The following is a 12,990-nucleotide window of genomic DNA, read 5'->3' on the forward strand; positions in this document are numbered from 1 at the left end:
TCATTGTATATTTATGAATGAGCGATACATACATGAATGTCCGCTTGGTGACACAATAGTTTAGTTTAGCTTCACATAACTCCATGGCCGCAGGAAAAAAATAAAAAAATTGGTGATGTGCATCATTATGACTCATATTTTCAACCAACTAGGTCATTTTGGACAGCCTTGTTTTAAAGTTGTCGTCTTTATAAATTAATTAAAAGGTCTCTCCATTTGTAAGTATGTGAAATTAATCAAGTATTACTTAGTTGTGAGAGTGCATATATGTTTAGAGAAAATCAATACTTTGGGATTACTGAGCAAAGGGATGAAGAGTTTAATCTGTGTTTTGGATTACCGCTCCAATCAATGACTCTGCTTGACATATTCTCTTAAATGTTTGTGTGTGCTTTATCCATTCATGTGAAATGAACCATCCATGAGCCCAACGTGGTTGTGTTACGTAAGCACCTCGTGACACGTTTAGCCTGACTTAATATTTCAACCGCCTTAAGAATTTTTTAGATATCTTGTGTACAACTGTAAATTTCCTTTGTTTAATTTCCAGCATTGATACTGTTTGATGACACAACAATTTTTTTTATTATTATTATTTTTTATTTAAAAAAAAATCTTTTCAGTATACAACGAGAGCTACAGGAGATTTCTAGTTCATTTAGCTACTTAGCAATGTGTTTTTCTACTGCATATTGTAGCACTTGTGTATGATAACGAGTTTAAAGTGGTGACAAAAATCTTTAGAAAGATCAACAGTTGTTCAAGTGCATCAAAAACAAACAAGAGCACAAAAAATGTGTTTGGTTGTTTTCTTTTCTTTTCTTTTTTTCCTTAAAACTATGTAATCTGCTTTCAGACAAAGTACTGTGAAATAAAGTTAAGGGTGCACAGTAAGGCTCAGCATCATTTTTATTAGAAGTCCAAATAGCCACTAGTTACGTTCCATTTAAGTACAGTGGGAATACTGGAGTTTCTTTGGCTTTGCGTGACACACTTTACGGTGCAAAAGAAGGAGCGGCTCACATTACTAGCATAAAGACTCCGGCCTCAGCACGTGCGTCAACACTTAATAATACATTTTTACAGTAGCTAATTGGGCGTGTTTTCAGAATTTAAAACAGTTCCCAGGTGTCTTAAAAACACACCTGTTACATTATTTCGTTAAAAGAATCATAGAACACATTGCACACCCTATTTCCTGTCTCACTGAAATTAGCCTTTGCCATACACTGCTGGGTCAATAGCAAGTCCAGCTTCTGTTACCATGACAACTAGGGGCTTCTCCTTGCAGGAACAAAGTCCAGAATGTGAGGGGATAAAAAAAAAAGTGGGAGTGAAGCTTGTATGTGCCCCGTATTGACGCTAAAGCTAATATGTGCATTCAACAAAATGCAATGCAGCTCAGCTTACCTTTCGGCTTTGACATGACAGCAGTGGCATCCTACAGATGGGGAATGTGGGTGTTTATGTCCAATAGTGTTTCAAAGGGCGTAATCAAGTGGCCGGAATCCTGTCCCTTGAAAATGTCTCTGGATCTTCACCCAACCTAGCTGATCATGTCATGGGCAGAGAAACTGGGTGTGAGGAGCGAAGGGGTATTATGTAAATTGCGAAGGGGTATTATGTAAATTGTAAATTGCTGACTCGCAGACACATTATTAGAAAAAGGTAACCACAGACCCAACTATTAGTATACAGGTTACGAAAAGATCAAATTTTCTGCAATATGCTCCCATTAACTTCTTTTATGAACGTTTTTTTTTTTTTTTTTTTTTTAAAGGAATATTATTGTCACCATACCTCAAGGTATATTTGTTAGCAGGAGCATGCAAAAACTGCATAACCGAATTAATGAAGCGTTTTGGTGCTTCAGCCATGGAAGAAGGCATAAGACTCTGGCTCAGTGAAATACATTCAGTGTATACTACAAGCAGAGGTTTTGTGTATTTCTGGAGGGCATTGTGTAAGAAATTCATCTTGAGAAAAAAAAAACGAAAACGCAAAAGAAGGTTTACTTGTAAAGCCTCTGCTTGCTGGAAGCACATAAATAAATATCCACAGTAGGTTGTTGCTCATTAGCCGAGTCAAGAAAAGTTCCTCCTTTTTTTTTTTTTTTGTCAATGTCGCTTGAAAGGCCGTACGCCTCTTGATTTATTTTGTTGCTTTCTTTCCGAGTTCCCCGACAGCCCAAATTACTTTATCTATTTCCTCCAATGCCAGTTAGACGCTGGAGGCTAAATGCAGTCACAACACACCTGCCGCACACTGTGCAGTGCCACGCTCCCTGGCAAATTATCATTGTGCCCCCTCAAAAAATAAAAAAATACAATGAGTTCCCGGAATAATAATAAGCACATTGCTTCATTTTGCAGCTCATATAAATGCTCATTTTACATACAAAAAAAAATAATTTTAGGCCAGGATTCTCAAGGCATACGAGATCCCAAAAGGTGTCCCTGAGCAAGTCACTTCAATTTACATATACAGCGGTGCCTTGAGATACGAGTTTAATTCCTTCCGTGACCACACTTTAAATTAAATGGTCATATCTCAAATCATATTTCCCTGTTGAAATGAATAGAAATGCCATTCTAATCCGTTGCATCCTCCCCGACAAAATGGTGGGGTTTTTTTCCAATGAGGAAAATAGCACTCTAGAATGGTCTACTTATGTTATAACATATAGTTATAACAAACACAATGTTAAGAATTAAACAGTTTTTGCATCATAATTAATTCAAATGCAGCTTCTTCTGGTGTGTGTGACTTAGCCAGCAGGGAGCAGTATAATAGAGACAAAAACGAAGAAGAGTTTCACAACTACTGTAAGTCAAGAAATAAAAAGAATACCCTCCAGCGTACATGCCTGGTGACACGAGCTGATAAGTTGTCCCTGCCGCCTCTCATTATGCCTGCGTACCGCTGGCTTTGCCGTACATGTCGGTTTGCCCGCCCCTTCAGACGCAGTATTTAGAGACGCAAAATCAGTCATCGCAAACCGTCTTAAGGTTTGATGAATCACTTTGCCGAGGCTGAATTATTTGCATATATATTTGCATATATTCCTCCCAGAAAACAAAATATGTACTGGGCGGCAATATTGTCCAATTGTATTGTCCAATTTACTGTTTGCACCCGTTTGTGCATTTGCAAACCTTTAATAATCGGGTCCAATATGTTCCCTTTGCTGGGAAGAACAAATGCATGAAATGATGATGTGAAATCATCATATCACATATGGTGCTGCAGGATAGAGGCTCCATCGTGCAAAGACTGCAGAGCACTAGTCACTGTAACTTATCCCAGGGGGATTGTACTCTTATGTTGATCCAGGATAAACACCTGAAAATCTACAGTACAAGAAAATAATAAAATGGAAAGCAAATGTGGCGGCACCGTGGCCGACTGGTTAGAGCGTCAGCCTCACAGTTCTGAGGACCCGGGTTCAATCCCCGGCCCCGCCTGTGTGGAGTTGGCATGTTCTCCCCGTGCCTGCGTGGGTTTTCTCCGGGCACTCCGGTTTCCTCCAACATCCCAAAAACATGCATGAATTGGAGACACTAAATTGCCCGTAGGTGTGAATGTGAGTGGCCATGGTTGTTTGTTTGTATGTGCCCTGCAATTGGCTGGCAACCAGTTCAGGGTGTACCCCGCCTCCTGCCCGATGACAGCTGGGATAGGCTCCAGCACGCCCGCGACCCTAGTGAGGAGAAGCGGCTCAGAAAATGGATGGATGGATGGATGGATGGAAAGCAAATGTTTTTTTTTTCCTCGACAGAGCTCATTTCCACCCCCAAAAGCACGACACCTAGAGGTTTCTTGTCTGCATTTTACTTCTTTTTTTTGCCACTATGGATTGATTTTGAATAAAACAAAATGACACGTGGTTGGGGATGTCAAAAGGTCTAATGAGTGTGATGACTTCCAGCTGTCCAACAGCCTGCTCTTCAAACTTTTGAGGGCTGTTTCACGCTACCACAGCAAGAACCCGATTGATTTTGAATTACATCTGCTAATGGTGGTCTGCGGGAGTTGAAGGTCAAATTGGGGCTCGATGGGGGGGAGTTTTCACCCCCCTCAGACAATTTCAGCAGGTCTTCGGGAACTGTTTACCCTATCTATTTTGAGTTAGTACAACTGAAGTCAAAGCTTATAAACAGTAAATGTTGCCGTTCACGAACATTTGGTTTTTGTTCCAGTCCTCTTTTTTTCAAGCTAAGCGACCTTAGCTTTCATTATGATTTAACATTAACTTTCGAGGATTGCTTCTCCTAGGCATCAAATGATTTGGAATAATATCTGTCATCGCGGGCCACATTGTAGTTACAATTTCCCTCAGAGGGCCGTTATGACAGTGAAACCATATATGAATCGCTTCATCATATTCTTACATATTCACAACAAATTGAGGGATAACTAGTTTGAAATCAGAAGACAAGGATAAAGGTTTGTTCAACTATTGTTCAAATTACTGTAAAAAGGGGTTTGGTAAAAGGAAAATGCAATATCTCAACATTATTGTTTATTAAATATGACCATTTAGAATTTTGGTCCAGATTTTGGCTGGACTCATGGAAGGTGATGCACACGATGCACTTTCGCAGGCCACATAAAATGACACGGGCGGGCCGCATCTGGCCCCCGAACCTTGAGTTTGAAACTACAGACAGTTGTTTGAAAATGGCTCTGGATCTTCCGCCAGCCGAGCTGGTCATGTCATGGGCAGAGAAACTTCTTGTGCGGGCACTTATTACGTAAATTAACCCCGGTCGAAAGCCACAGGCAGGAGATAAAAGATTTACTTGTTTGTTTAATTTCACACTTGATGATTGTGCAGCCACTCCGAGACCCGACTGTTTGTATACAAGCCATTAAAGAGGCGGACAGACATAATTTCCAACCCATCTTTCACCTTTGAAGGGAATGGTTCGTTGTGCTATTCATTTGAAATCAAAATATCAAAGACAATACGACTAAGAAGGTCACATTAGCGCATTTATCCATTCATGACTCTAAACCGAAACAATTTTTTTAACTGACCTTTCAAAAGTGGGGGCTTCAGCATTAGACTCCTATTGATTTTGAAAGATGTCCAACACACGATGGCCGGGCTCGTACTTTGCCTACCACCATTTGAACTTATTTGAAGGGCATCTGCGCTCGAGGTTGGCACCAAACCAAATTTCCTCACTTTTGCCTGGCGGATAGCCTGCGATTTCCCTGCACATTGTCTTGTTTTCTGGTGCACGCTAATCCCACCCCACCGAAGTCAAATACTGCCATTACTCCTTTTAAAAAGGGAAGACAATTTCACATGAACATTTTATCTCCTGTCGGCAATCGGCCAGGAGGAAAGTGAAGAGCGATTAAGCCTTGGTCGAGCGGCGCCATCAGAATCAACAGATTGTGAAAAACTTCCATTTTTTTATTTTTAAGAATAGCTGCAGAATGGGCTAAGGCACCATTTGGGGTCTTGAGCGTGGTAGCGTGCTTCTGGTAAATGTAGCTGACAGTAATACCGATTGTACATGCAGCATGATTCATGTGTACCTCTCAGTTGGCTTCATAATGACATGAGTGATGTGCTTACTGCAGTGGCATGTCCCTCAAGATGGAGCGTTACTAAGAAATCCATCACGATCCTATAGCGAGGATGGAGTAGGGGTTTTTTTTAGGGGGAGGGGGTGATGTACGAGCGCCTCCATGTTGGCGGCCTGAAAGCCTCCGCTCTCGTTAAAGGAGATTTATGCTGACGGACGATTGTGACGAGCACAAACAGACCAGACCTGCTCGTTTTATATACGCTGCTGTGATCAAGCCCATTCCCCTCCAGAACTGGTCAGGAGCTCCGCTCGACACCAAAGAAGAGGAAGAAATGCTGAGCACAGAGCATATCAGGGCGGGACACACCTGATTGGCTCATTTGGGGAATGAAAGCCTGCAGAGCAGAAACAGAAGAGGGGGAAAATGTGCCCACGCAGGTTCATGTGACTTTTGTTCCTCGGTGATAATAAGGAAGCCTCACATTGGAGAGCCCAAACAAGAGCGCTTCCCATTCTGGCGAGATAAAAAGCTTTTAGCCTTTAATTATTTCACCCCACACACCTCGCTTTTATGAATTTGCTTAACATTCAGAGACGAGGGAGCTCTTGAACGCGGCAACAAAAGGGCAGTTCATTTCCTGTCGGCACATTTAAAATAGCATCTCATTATTGGATTCGGCTTATTAATAGTCAGTGTGCAAGTCTTTTGCGACAACACGGAATGAAACCATTAACCAACCCTTGTTTATCGCCATTGTTTTCTGCAATAGTTTCTTTTTGCCAGAGTGAGAATCTAACTTGTTTTGAAAGATAGCTGATGCAAGATGACTGGGAAATGGAGGATGAAGCCAAAATAAGAGTAAAGGTAAAATGTACATCTAGATTTATACTGCGCTTTTTCAAAGGACCCAAGGAAGCTTAAAAATAACTCATGGGGCAATTAAAATATATGCACTGTAGGAGTCGAGCGCACCTTTTACACGCTCACATTTTAAAAAATAGTTAAGATGTAAAAAATCTGTACCCAGCTTAAGGCTGCCTTTGAATAGCCGTGTTGCATTTATCAGCTGCCGAGTCCTCCACCACCAAAAATATTAATGACAATAATTGAAGACAGTTTTTCAGTAATTGCTACGAGGGAAAAAAACAATATGACCTTCTCACTGTTTAAATGTGTGCAACTTTTCATCGAGTGCAAAAAGGCATTATTCACCCACAAACATACAGTCCACCCACGCGGGTGTTTTCACTTATTTGGAGTGATTATACCTGAGGACGGTGTGGGTGGGAATGCGCTGCACTTGATTGATACGTTCCCCTTTTTAGTTGTGTATCGTCGGCTACACGGGGGGGGGGGGGGGGGGGGGGTGTTTGTTCTTATTATTTCATGGCTAATGTACATCACAACGGTTTGGTCTGAAGCTTTATGAGTTATAGTTGGTATTGCAGATGGTGACTCATGAAAGCGCGATGAAAAGTGACTGCGTAGGGACAAAAAAAAAATATTTTTCATCAGGATGACACTTTGAGGTTTGAAATTGCTCAGATTGGCGGCAATTTAGAACACCAAAATCATTTTGCACAACCTCTGAATACTTGACACTTTGGTAAATGAGTTTATCTTTTGAGAGAACAATTGCGACGGAAGGAAACGCACTCACGCTGTTCTCTCAATGAAAGCGTTCATCAGACGGTAAATAGCAACAAGTGCACAGGAATAAGGACGCTAATGAACGTCAATGGAACATCTGCACAGCCGAGCAAAACCATGCACAACATGTGTTGAGGATGATTTAAATAGTCGCGTTCATTTCCCATCTTCATGGGTGAAACGCTCGTTTGGAGGTTGGTCCCAGCATGCATTGGGCAGAGGGCCCAGGTGAGCAGATTGTTTCGTTTTATTGTTTGTAATGTGGTTTTGTTTTAATTGTTTTATCTGGAAGTTTTATCTCAATTTATCTCCAGCACATTAAGAGGTGGTTGTATTTTAAAGTGCTTTTGAATAAAGTTAAGTCTAAAACCTTTTGTCAGATGTTTTTGTGTATGTGCCTTGTCCCCTTTATATAGCCTCACAATTGTGCGTTGCGATCTCTTTCTGAAACTTTTATTTGTATTTTTATGCGAGATATTTATACTATGAATCCTCTTCTATTTCTGATTCTTATTTTCTTATTCTTATTTACATGTCTTTGACAGCAGTCATTTTGAAAAGTAGTTGCGTTTTGGGTTTTTTTCCAGAAAGAAAGAAAAAAAAAAATCAATCAATCCATCAAAATAAATCCAGGAGATGATCGTTTCTCAAACTTATGTTCAAAATGGCCACAAGCTTTTGCGCTTGCCCACAGCTCATCAAGGAAAAAGAGGCACGGAGTGAGATTCGTTAACATTTTGCCTACACAGCCGACAGTCAAGGGAGGCCAAAATATACTACAAACTAAACTGAGTCTGCAAAGCTGCACAGACAATGAGGCCAAAAAGCTCACTGAGCAGGATCACCACGTTCAAAGACCGAAAGGTTAGAAAATGTGACACATTTAAACAACTAACCTTCAAATAAAAGTCTAATGAGTGTGATTTTTGTTGTTGTTTTTTTTGATGACAAACAAACTTGTACCCCACTGGTTGCATTTTGACGAGGCAATTCTTTAATAGTGGTGTTTTGTAGATGAGCAGATTCAGACACTAAGCAACCAACTATGCAGCTTATTATTGGATATATTATGGACTCGGTATCGGGCCAATACTCAAAATCTAGTGAGTCCACTCTGACTCGCGTGCAAGAAAAAATATGATCAGGACATCCTTATAAACCAATCCTCAGAATTAAAGAAAAAAGAAAAAGAAAAAAAAAAGGTGTTTCATGTTTATTATTATTTATTGGCCCAACAGCACAGTGACTAATTTCACATTTCAGGATACAGTAATTGTAAAACATCACAACAGTCATTAATATAGAAGTACAAGACATTTGTCTCGTCTTCTGGAACAATCACTGAAAACACGACTTGATAGAGCACTTTTTCATTGGTTATTGGTTTGCAGATGTATGGCATGTTGTCAATATATAGAGATGACAACTCAGATTCACATCTTATTAAAATGTCATGAATATGATGTCAAATATGTGACTGCGAGGGATGCCATATATTTTGATATGTATATTTCGTCCCATCCTGACTAAATAGCGCTGACATGCAGTTTTTACCAGCAGTGTAGAGAAGTATGTAGGATTTTGGGATCAATGTGTGGACTTGGCAGCAGTTTAACCAAAGCAGGTGGCTACATTTGGCTCCTATTCACACAATTTCTACATTTGCAAGACAGGTGAAAAGAACTTTTCCAATTAGAAGACTAAGAACAGTCTCACAGAGCAACGGGCCTCCAGCTGCACAGAAAATGAGACTCATCAGATCAAAGGAAGAATGTATTAGTATGCATTGCGACTCGAAATTGGGCCTCGTTCATTTTGTACCGCTGGCACACCTCGAGATCGCGATTCATCCGAAATGAGCTTGTAGGTGGCTGTGCATTCATTTCGGAATGAAGAAACGAATAAATGTGGACGCATCAGTGCCCCACAAAAACAACAACAAGCCTGTGCTGGAACTGCTAGCAATTCATTACACGGTTGAGAGATTCATGCTCATTTCATTGTCTTTAAATGTCAATTAGGTACCCTTTTCCGATGGCTACAAAGGTAGGCACAACTGCACCGTCCAATGAGATCTAATGTACATTTAAAAAAAGGGGAAAAAAAACTGCCGTTGCTCTGACAATAATGGTGGTGTATTGAGTTAAAACTTTTGCTGTTAATTGTAGTTTGCAGGGGCTTCCCCTGCAACATGCAGAGCTGTTCCTAATATTGTGGTGAACCTATGAACCCTGCCATTAACATTTAATCTTCTGTTCTGCTTGGGAGCTAAAGGTGAAGTTTAGTGAGCTTTTAAAAGACTAAAAAAAAAAAGATTAGGGGAAGAAAAAAGAAGTTCCTAAATGGAGTGAGTCACACTGAAATGATAATATTGCCTTCTCACTATACGTAAATGCAATTTCAAATGCACTGAAAACACAGCATAAAGTTAATGACAGAAAAACAAAAAAGCCATGCTATGGAGAACAATAACATTAAGTGCATGTGTATGTCTGACTATCTGCCTTTTTCTTAATTAAAAACGTCCAGGTTTTGTGTGTGGACATTTATATAAAGTCACACGGGGGCGCTTGTGTTGTTAACAAGCTGTTTAATGCACACTGCTGCTGCTAATTCGCCACAAAAATCCTCACTGACAAGCTCGTCAACCAACGCCGCAATTTATATTTTACATTACCTTGGTCGTGACGAGCTCGCCCTCATGTTGGTAAATTGCATCACCTGGTAAGTTAGTGAGCACGCTCAAGACGCTATTTGCCTCCATTAATTTTTAACCATGTTTGGGAAATTGGAAGGGTCTAATTTCATGCCCCACCGGGCTCGCAGGTTTATAGCTTGCAAACAATCACATGAGGGGGAGGGGACCTGAGCGAATCGTTAGTATGGTTTCAACTTCTGCTTTTTACTTAAAGTCCTTCTGAAGCAATGGAACGATGCCAGGCATTTGCTACACTTGAACAACAGTTGCACAAAAGATTTTTGGATCGTATCTGGACGATATTCAGACGTGCCAAGAAAAGACTCCAAAAGTTCAGTAATAACATTAACAACATCAGAAATACAGTATTAATGCAATCATGTTGATGCAGCGCCAACAAGTGGAAACAAATGCTGCTCGCGGCCTAGCTATCAGCTCAATCAAAGCAGGTTTGCCAACAACCATTAAGCTTAATTGCGCAAGAGACACTAACAATATCACCATTAACAAACAAAAGGACAAATAAAGCTGAAAAGCTAACCATTTCAGACAGTAAATGCAACATTGTCAGTTAGCTAGGTAGTGTGCTCGTTAGCAAATTAGCAGGGAAACAAACTAGGTTACCAAAACATCCTTACATTTTCTATACCGCTTATTCTAGTCAGGGTCGCCAGACAGTCCCGGGTACATTTTGACACATGCAAGCATTTACACTCACAACTGAGCTGCCAGCACGATCAGTGACTTTGTACCAAACAAAGTTTGGAAAGCTGAAAAGGACGTATCAAAATAAGCATCACAACCATTTGTGCTAACGAGTCCAACCGCAATTAGCAAAGGACATATAATGTCAATCGTGGCCAAAAGCCTTATGTGATGGAACGTTATAATCATATCAGAGCTTTTAGTTGGCTGCAATCGAATGTAGGGAGGAGGAATTAGTTAATCGGGGTTGTGTAATTGGTGCTGGTGCCCCTAATTAGGTATGCACTTCTTCAAATGATACGACATGATAATTTATTGCATATTATTTTGCAGGTCCCACAACTAGGGGTCCGTGGGGCCCAGTTTGAGAGCCACTGGACTACGCCGTTACGTTGCCGCCGTAGGAACGAAACTCTGTCCTAAACCCCTACGGTCAATATAATACTCAATAATAATATACTCTCCAGGTGTTTGCGACGTTTACAATTAGAGTTATTCCATACCTCGATCACCAACCATCATCAGTCGGGATCAAGCAGAAGACGAGCTACTTGAGGATGACAACAGCCATATAGCCGAGCAGATCCGTGACGAGTCACCGTGGTCTGTGCTTCGTCCGGTAAAATAATGACCATGTCGTCATGAATCATCTGGCTTCAATGCTTTCTGCTGAACACACGACGACCGACGGCGAAGCCTAATTTACACGCTTGTCAGATTCTTCTCAACTCTCTGCGCTGATGGCTTTTGAGACACCAAAGAGCGGTTTCCAGAAATGGACACCAGCATAAATTATCTTTTCATAACCTTACTGATCATATTGGGAGAAGAATAAGGTGGGTTTGCCAGAGTGAGTATTTGTGCCCCCAAGTATTGAACCTATTTGACCCGTTAGAACCGCTGTATTTCTTGCTCGTGTCAAAGTAAGCCAAACACGTCTGAATTGCCTTATGTAACAAGTCATGTTTTTGTTTTGTTTTGTTTTGTTTTGTTGGATCACTCTTTCAATTTGCAGACAAAATTGTAACATCATTATCTCGGAAGCCCAATAGCTTTCTGACTCATGATGAGCAGGGAGTCTTCAATGAAGTATTTCGCTGTCAATTTGATTTTTTTTTTTTTGCCCTCAAAAATGTTGCACCCGGGGTGAGAAAGCTTGTGAGAAACAGTCAACAATATGTTATTCATTCACAAAAGGTTGCACATCAGACAATCCGGGCGTGTGTGTGTGTGTGCGTGTCACGCATTCGCAGCCATTGTAGCATTTGCCACAGGGAAAATGATCCACAATAAATTTCATCTCATTTTTTAATTACACAAGTCATTTGAAGGCTACCAAAACGATGTTGACAACGCGAACAGACAAGACAGACACACAGCTGGCCCACTTTTTTTCGAGATCCGTGACATTTCCATCTCCCCCACCACCACCCCATGAAAACCATTTAATATTACATCACCAAAAGCACAGCAGCATTAATTTGTGCTGAAACTCTGTTCTAAAAATCCCCATTTCAACTCTGATGCGCCCGCTGAAAGCTCTCTCACCTCTACCGGTGTTTACGCAACCAACCGACAACCCACCACCAAGCCACTGGAGCCCGTTTGTTTTAACCTGGTCACTGTTACAGCGGAAAACAACTGCTCTCCCTACAGAAAGAGAAATCAAGCCTGGACTTTATTTGGGGCGAGCAATTCTCCCAAGAATACTTGTGACCTACTGCTGGTAGCAAGTTCCAATTCTAGACTTTCGGGCTCATTGCAGCCATCTATCCACAGCCCCTTTACCTAACGTCAAAAAAGGTCTCGGTGGAGTCGTGTGGACGACTTCAGTGTGCCCGCTGCGTTGAGGTAACCCGTCTGTGTAGTTGACCGCAGCACGGACATGGACAGGCTTGTGAGACCTAAATCTGTTTTTTTTTTAGCTACATCAAGGATCCGTCCATCCAACCATTTTCTTTAGTGCTAATCTTGTTCTGGGCTGTGGAGAGCTACAGTATCGTCTATCGCAGCTGACTTCGGGCGAAAGGCGGATGACATCTTGGACTGGTTGCCAGTCAATCACAGGGCACTGATGCGGACAACCCTTTGCATTCATATCCACAGCTTCACGCACAAAAACCCCACGTGACAACCAAATTTGGGCGCATCAAGATGGTCAGCCCACTGTATGTTCTAAATATCGTCCTCTCCATTAACGTCGGGGTGAATATCCGTCTCCGTGAATGCGTGCCGACGGTTTCACGAGCTTCGTTGAACACACACCGATGAGCTGCTTTACTCGGCCGCCTCCGTCTTCACTTTAAAGAGAGAGGATCCCTCTGTATGTGTGTGTCTTACGTTTATAGGCCAATAGCGCTATTAGCTGAGCTGTCAGTGGTCATATTTCAGCC

Source organism: Phycodurus eques, chromosome 16, assembly GCF_024500275.1.
Source record: "Phycodurus eques isolate BA_2022a chromosome 16, UOR_Pequ_1.1, whole genome shotgun sequence".
NCBI classification, from domain to species: Eukaryota; Metazoa; Chordata; class Actinopteri; order Syngnathiformes; family Syngnathidae; genus Phycodurus; species Phycodurus eques.